This window comes from Phasianus colchicus, chromosome 17 (genome assembly GCF_987193195.1).
Source record: "Phasianus colchicus chromosome 17, bPhaCol1.hap1.1, whole genome shotgun sequence".
Taxonomy (NCBI): Eukaryota; Metazoa; Chordata; class Aves; order Galliformes; family Phasianidae; genus Phasianus; species Phasianus colchicus.
The window spans coordinates 5,172,749-5,179,734 of NC_143452.1; the positions used below are offsets into that span (position 1 = coordinate 5,172,749).

A 6,986-nucleotide genomic window follows, 5' to 3' on the forward strand; every position below is an offset into this window, starting at 1 on the left:
CTGACTCGTTGCTCACCTAGGTGATCAATCAGAGGTTCAGGCAGTGATTCAGCAGTTCTCATATGCCTGGGTACCACCAATGCCCAAAGAACTGAGAATTCCTAACCCCTTTTCCATGGGGTAATGTTCTCTCGAAGGCAGGATGATGTGTTACCAGTGCTGCTTGGCTGTTGGTATTGCTGCTCTAAGTGGCAGCAAAGCAGCCCCTGCCCTTGGCACTAAGGTGCTAATGATGCCCTTCTCCACCTGCAGCAGCAATCAGTGCTGGGACACTGCAACCCAACTCTGCTCAGCAGAGGTGAGTGCCTTCCTCCTGCTGCTGGGCTCTAGCTGGGGAACCTAGGCTGCCTTTAAGGGTCTGTGTGGATTTGGGGTATTTTCTCCTCCTAAATTATTCCCAGGTCTGCCCACAAGGGCAGAAAGCTCTGTTAAATCTCTGTCTGAGCCCTAGCCCAGCCCAACTCCTCCATGGCCAGGTGGGTGGGTTGTCCTGGATCCCCTCCAGTTCTCCCTTGGTACTCATAAGGAGAACTATAAGCTGCAGAATAAAGCCAGCATGCTCTTCCCTGTGTAGACAGGAGGAGGAGGTGTCCTCTAGTGGCGATGAGTCCCTGCATCGAGGAGATGCATTAGCAACAGATACCTCTGCACAGAAATCCCTGCCAACCTACAGGAAATCTCTGCAGCTCTCCTCTGAACAAATGGTACGTATTTTCTTCTTCCTCCACTGTCTGCTTGCATGTACAGGGAGGAGAGAACATTGGAATGGGGCTTTCCCTACTCCTGACCTTAGGATTTTGTAGTGCATCCAAGTATTTTGCCCTGGGTGGCCACTCTGTAGAGACTGGACATTCTGGGATAGCTGGCTGTTAGTCCTGGCCCCAGGCAAGCCTTGGACTGGAGTAACCCTGTGCTGATGGTACCGTGTTTGTTTCCCCTTTGCTGCAGGGGAGGTTGAACCTGAAGGATGGCCCTAACAAAGTGGCATTCAGTGTGACAACACAATACCAGGACACGTGCTGCTGCAAGGCCACTATGTACCTGTGGAACTGGAATGACAAGGTGGTGATCTCTGACATCAACAGCATCATCAAGTAAAGGGCCCTTTTCCCCTCCCTTCGCCTTTGCTTCACCCACTAGGGGTAAAGTGTTCTTTCAAGGCAGCCAGGAAGGATGTCATACTCCATCTTTCTGGATGCCCACCAGGTTGGATCAGCCTAATTTGGTCTCTTTTCCTTTTAGTTCCGATGCTCTTGGGCACATCTTACCACATCTGGGAAAAGACTGGACTCATCATGGCATTGCTAAGCCCTTCCACAAAATCCACCTGTAAGCGTCAGCTCAGCTAGGACCCCAAAGGGAAGTGGGAGGGTGATAGTGAGACTGAACAGGAGCTGGCATGAGGGCTCCTGACTCACAGATGCTGGATAACATAGCCTTAACTTTCTGCTGTCAGTGATGGCTGGGTCTTGCTGTGCTGTTTGGGATGCTGGGGGCACATGGCAGGGGTTTTTCACTGCAAGCACGTGACATGCAGCACTGTTGCATGAGTAGTTCGAGTGACCCTCGGTGCTCCTGTTGCAATCCATGTCAGAGGGAGCACAGTAGCAGAAGCAGAGTGGGTCATTTCCCCTGGGCTGAGTGATGCTCGCAGCTTCTCTGGCCGCTGAGAGGCACTGTGGGCCCGCAGATCCCTACCTCAGCTGCATCTCCCCATCTCCTGTCTAGTAAGAGCTGTGTGCATCCCAGCCTGAGCCGGGGGCTGAGCAGGGAGCTGTGCTCAGCTCGCCTTGCTGCTGGTGGGGATGCTGCTCCCCGGGTTTCTCAGCAGCAGGCAGAACAAGCAGGAAGGCTTCCCTATGTTCTCAGGCACGGCTACAAGTTTCTCTGCTGCTCAGCCCGTCCAATCCTCAAGGCACGCATCGCCCCAAGTGGTCAATGAGCAGGGCTGTGCCCTCCCCAGGAGCCCCAGCCTCTCCCATCACCGGTCCTGCACCCGGAGGATGGCATTCCCCTCCCTGCTGCTACACTGGGGAATGCTGCAGCCTTAAATCTGGCTTCGTTGGTGCAGGATGCCTTTCCTGGGAGGTACAGCTTGTCTTCCTTAGAGCTTCATGGTGAAGCTCTCGCAGTGCACAAAATCTCTTTTGCTCTCCAAGTATCTTCTCTGAGTCCCCAGACTGTCTGCGTGCAGTCCAGCCTGCATTCTGACCCCTCATCTCTCACAGCCTTGGGCTGCATGGTGGTGATACCTCCCTGCAGCTCTCATGCCTTCTGATCCTCCCTGGTCAGGATGTCAGTGCTTACAAGCAGGTGGGTCTGCCTGAGAGCTGCATCTTCACATAGTCAACCCCAAGGGAAAGCTGATCAGGAGCTGATGAAGAATCTCAAATCAAGGTAAGTGATGTGCTGGTTCTTCACACCACTGGGTCAATGTGGATTTAACAAGAAACGTCTTGCAGGGATAGAAGAAGAACCAAATCCCTGTTGGGTTAGGGTGGACAAATGCCCGTTTGCATTCAGATTTTTAGGTTGCTTCAAGCCCCATTATGTTACCTCTTATTGTTGCAGCTTCTCCCATCACCCTGTAGGTACAAGCAGCTAGCAGAGGTGATGGAGCTGATCTTCCTTCCCCTTGGGCAGGAGGGGAGAATGGCTCTGCTGTACCCTGAGTGCAGCCACTTCGTCTACTGGAGACCTCCCCTGCCTGCCATTGACTTGAAAGCCTTCTCCTGTCCTCATCAGCTGTGAGGACCTGCCCCAGGGCTCTGTATGAGTCCTGCCAGAACTGGGTGCTCCTCATTTGGTGCTCAGCCATTCTGTGCTTCTAACACACAGCACAAAAGGGAGCAGTAAAGAGAGTTCTGACTACTGAAAACTTACTGTACTTCTGTGAGCCAAGTGTCTTAATGCTCTTCATTTAAGATGGCTATCTTTTAAAGGTGATGATGGGTCACCCTTATTTATAGATGAGCCTCTGGCACACCCAGCACTGCTGCGTGGTGTAGCTGCTGGAGTGAAGCTGTCAGGTGGCTTAACTTGTAAAGCTGGATGAAAGTTGCTGGGCTTTGAGCATTTTTCACTCGCAGCAATAATTAATAGACAGTGCTTTAATCCAGATTGCCTCTTGTCCACTGCAGCCCCATGCAGTACAAGGCAGGAGCGCTGCTGGGCTCCTTCCTCTGCTCTGCATCCAGCTTTTCCTTCTCTGATGCTTCGTGAGTGTGAACCACTTCCTGCTACTCTGATTCCCTCTCTTCCTGTCTAAATAGCTCCAGTGTTTAACTTGAGCTCCCTGTTTTAACACAAGCCGGGTGTTATGCTTCTCTCTTTTTTTCCTAAAGCCACAGAAGTCATTTTGATACTGGAAACCTCAGCAAGAAATATTTTATTTTTCCTTTCCAGTACAAACAGTCTTTCAGCTTTTAACATCTGAACAATGTACAAGGTTTCAAAAACAATAAAACACAGCCTTTTAGCAGTACCTATTGCCAGCTGCCTCGGAAAGCTGCCCAGCACAAAACAACTGCATGGGCACCATCTCCTTCCCTCTCTGCAAGAAAAAAAAAAAAAAAGCCCTATTTTACACCAATTCCTTTCATTTTTAAACACTGATAGCTGAGAACTGAAATACAAACTATCTTCAAGTGACTAGTCAGGAATAGTCCAAACATAGCACCATGTTCAGGAAGGTCAGACTTCTTCCTTGTCCCGGTTTGGTCAGTGCCAGTGCTGGCTCTGTGCTGCAGGAAGCTGTTCTTCTGCTTTCTGCCCCAGCCCTGGCTGCTCAGCTTGGCAGAGGTGAGCCTGGGGCTGGGTTTTCTCTTTGGTTGCTGCAGCCCTTTTGGGGCCTGGGTGCTCCTGCAGGGCAAGGACCTGGCCCATCACAAAGGGCTGCCTTGAGCTCCCTGCCCTCTGCTGGGGGGGGGAGAAAGGAGTTTGTGCTATTTAAGAGCAGGTTTCTTGGGATACCCCAAAGAGGCTGGAGGTTGCTCCTCAGCTGGAGCCGGTTCTCAATCAAAAAGCTGCAGCTGGGCGCAGTGCTCACCATTCCCATCGTGCAGGGCAGCAGGGGTGACCTACAGGGTAGGAGCTGGGCTGGAAGGGCCCATGAGCTGCAACACTGAAGCGAGACAAGAACGTTCCTCTGCTATAAAGTGCCAGAGTTGGTGGGGTGGAGACTCTTCAATCTCCTCTTCATCCTTTCTGAAAACAATGTCCCCGGTGGCTGAGCAGCAGTGTGCCTATGCAACCCCTGGGAAAGGTGGGCACCCGCTCCATGGGGCCAGGCTGGCAATGCTTGGCACACACTGACCTTCTCCAATCTTTGTGGGAAAGCAGGTTGACAATGGGTACATCACTTTGGTTTTCATACCAACTCCAGCCCCACGCTGAGCCAGGAGCACAGCTCAGCCTACCTCCAGGCCTGAGCTCAGGAGAGGTCTTCAAGATGCCTCCTCTCTCTTAGGTCCCTGGATCCTCTGCATCCCCATGGACCCAAGGTATCCCAAAGCAGAAGCAGGCTCCTGCTCCAGGATGGGGAAACGCACAAGCAGGTGTGCCCTCATGCTCACGTCCTGGAGCAGCTGCACCTTGCCTGCCCTGGGATGAGATGAGGAAATCACGTTCACAGTTTAAGCAATAAAACAGGAGAGAACCAGAGCTGGAGGGCAGGAGGCTGCTCCACGCCTGGCTTTGTCTCTTCAGAGATCTACGCACACGTGTCTTTGGGAAAGACACAAGTTTTTCCATAACCCTTTGCATCAGTGCCAGGTGGAACCAGACAGAAAAGTACATTAGGATTGCAAACCACAGCAACACTAAGGGAGCACATGGGCTCATGCAAACGTTGCTAGGACTGGCGAGAGGTGCTCTATGCAGCTTTTCAGAGTACAGCAAGGGAAATGGGGGCAGCATGAGGTGGGTGGACACGAGAAAGAAAATGACAGGAAAAGAATCCCATGCCCTCTTGACCCAAAACATACCATGTATGAAGACCAACTACAAGAACATTTTAAAAAAATGTAATTCCAGAGAGAAGCCAAAGCCAATCTATTTTGTCCAAGATATTAATGCAGGTGTAAAAGAAGTAGCAGAAATACCAGCAAATGAAGTAACTCTCTCTTCCCTATCCAAAGAAGAGCTTGAGAACTTAATTATCAAGTTGAAAAAAGCAAATAATGGTCTGGAACTTGACCTTAAAGAACAAGTACTCTCTCACCAGACTTTAGAGGAAGCCTTAAATGACCCAAAGAACAGGGACTCTGCTTTCAAACACTTGAAACAACAGGCTTCTATTTTAGGTAACATGGAAAAATTACATTTGCTTGGTCCAGGAAGATGTTTTGTTGATTTTGGAGCTGGGCAAGGAAAGCTATCTCACTGGGTGACCTTGATGAGGGGACAGTGGCCACCCTCAGCAAGTTTGCTGATGATACCAAGTTGGAAGGATTGGTTGACACGCCTGAAGGCTGTGCTGCCATTCAGCGAGAACAGGACAGGCTGGAGAGCTGGGCAGAAAGAAACCAGATGAGGTTTAACAAAAGCAAATGTAGAGTCTTGCACCTAGGGAGGAATAATTGCATGCACCGGTACAGGTTGGGGGATGACCTGCTGGAGAGGAGCTCTGCGGAGAGGGACCTGGGTGTCCTGGTGGACGACAGGTTGGCCATGAGCCAGCAGTGTGCACTTGTGGCCAAAAAGGCCAATGGCATTCTGGGGTGCATTAAAAGGAGCGTGGCCAGCAGGTCGAGGGAGGTGATCCTCCCCCTCTACTCTGCCCTGGTAAGGCCTCATCTGGAGTACTGTGTCCAGTTCTGGGCTCCTCAGTACAAAAGAGACAGGGATCTCTTGGAAAGAGTCCAGCGGAGAGCCACAAAGATGGTGAAGGGCCTGGAGCATCTCCCCTATGAGGAAAGGCTGAGTGAACTGGGTCTGTTTAGCCTTGAGAAGAGAAGACTGAGAGGGGACCTGATCCAGGTCTATAAATATCTAAGGTGTGGGGGGCAAAGTGGCAAGGCCAGACTCTTTTCAGCGGCGTATGGAGACAGGACAAGGGGAAATGGCCAGAAACTGGAGCACAGGAAGTTCCGCACCAATGTGTGCAAGAACTACTTTACGGTGAGGTGATGGAGCACTGGAACAGGCTGCCCAGGGAGGTTGTGGAGTCTCCTTCTCTGGAGATATTCAAGACCTGCCTGGACACCAGTGTGACCTGGTGTAGGGATCCTGCTTTGGCAGGGGGTTGGACTGGATGATCTCTGGAGGTCCCTTCCAACCCCTACAATTCTGTGATTCTGTGAAAAGAAAGCTTTGCAAAGGGATCAGCACCATGACAGCAGATTGTTCAAAAATATATATATACACACACCATATATATATATGCATGTGTTTTCTTAATGCATATCCTCATATGCTCCATAAGGCATGTGCGTTTGCATGGAGAAGGCAGCAGTAGAAATGGATTTACCTTCTGCATGGAGGGCTGCCGGCCCGAGGAGGGGAGTGCAGCTCCCCAGGGCTGTGCGAGTACGTGTTGGCTTTGAAATCCACAGTTCCTGCAGTGAGTTGTTCCCTGGAAGGAGCCCTGGCTCTGTTCAGTCCCTGGATGAAGATGCAGGTGGTCTTTAGGTCAGAGAATTTCTGTTCCTCAACTGATGACTACAGGGTTTTATTCTTCGACAAGCAACCAATCCACAAAAAAATATAAAATAAAAAATAAAAAATAATAAAAAATAATAAACAAAATAAACCTTCCCGCCTCCAGCTTCCTCCTGAATTGTCCTTCTGGGGTCATCAGCCCTCAGCCCACGCATCACCCCCGGCCCTGTGCCGGTACCTGCTGCTGCAGGGGCTGCACAGCTGCTGCACAGCAAGGCAAGCACCGAAAACAACACAATTAAAAAAAAAAAAATTAAAAATTTAAAAGGAGGGGATGAAGGAGAGGGTGTAGCAGCTTTTAATTTATCTTTCCATTTAAAAAAAAA

The 6,986-nt window shown here is 50.6% G+C and overlaps 1 long non-coding RNA gene across 1 annotated transcript; it reads left to right on the top strand.

The window, feature by feature from the left end:
• The first annotated feature begins 586 nt into the window (after nucleotides 1-586).
• LOC149915601 (uncharacterized) lies at nucleotides 587-1,455 on the top strand. The gene is made up of 3 exons (XR_016471992.1): nucleotides 587-704; nucleotides 949-1,094; nucleotides 1,243-1,455. It is a non-coding gene; the product is annotated as an uncharacterized LOC149915601 (long non-coding RNA).
• Nucleotides 1,456-6,986: the final 5,531 nt, after the last annotated feature.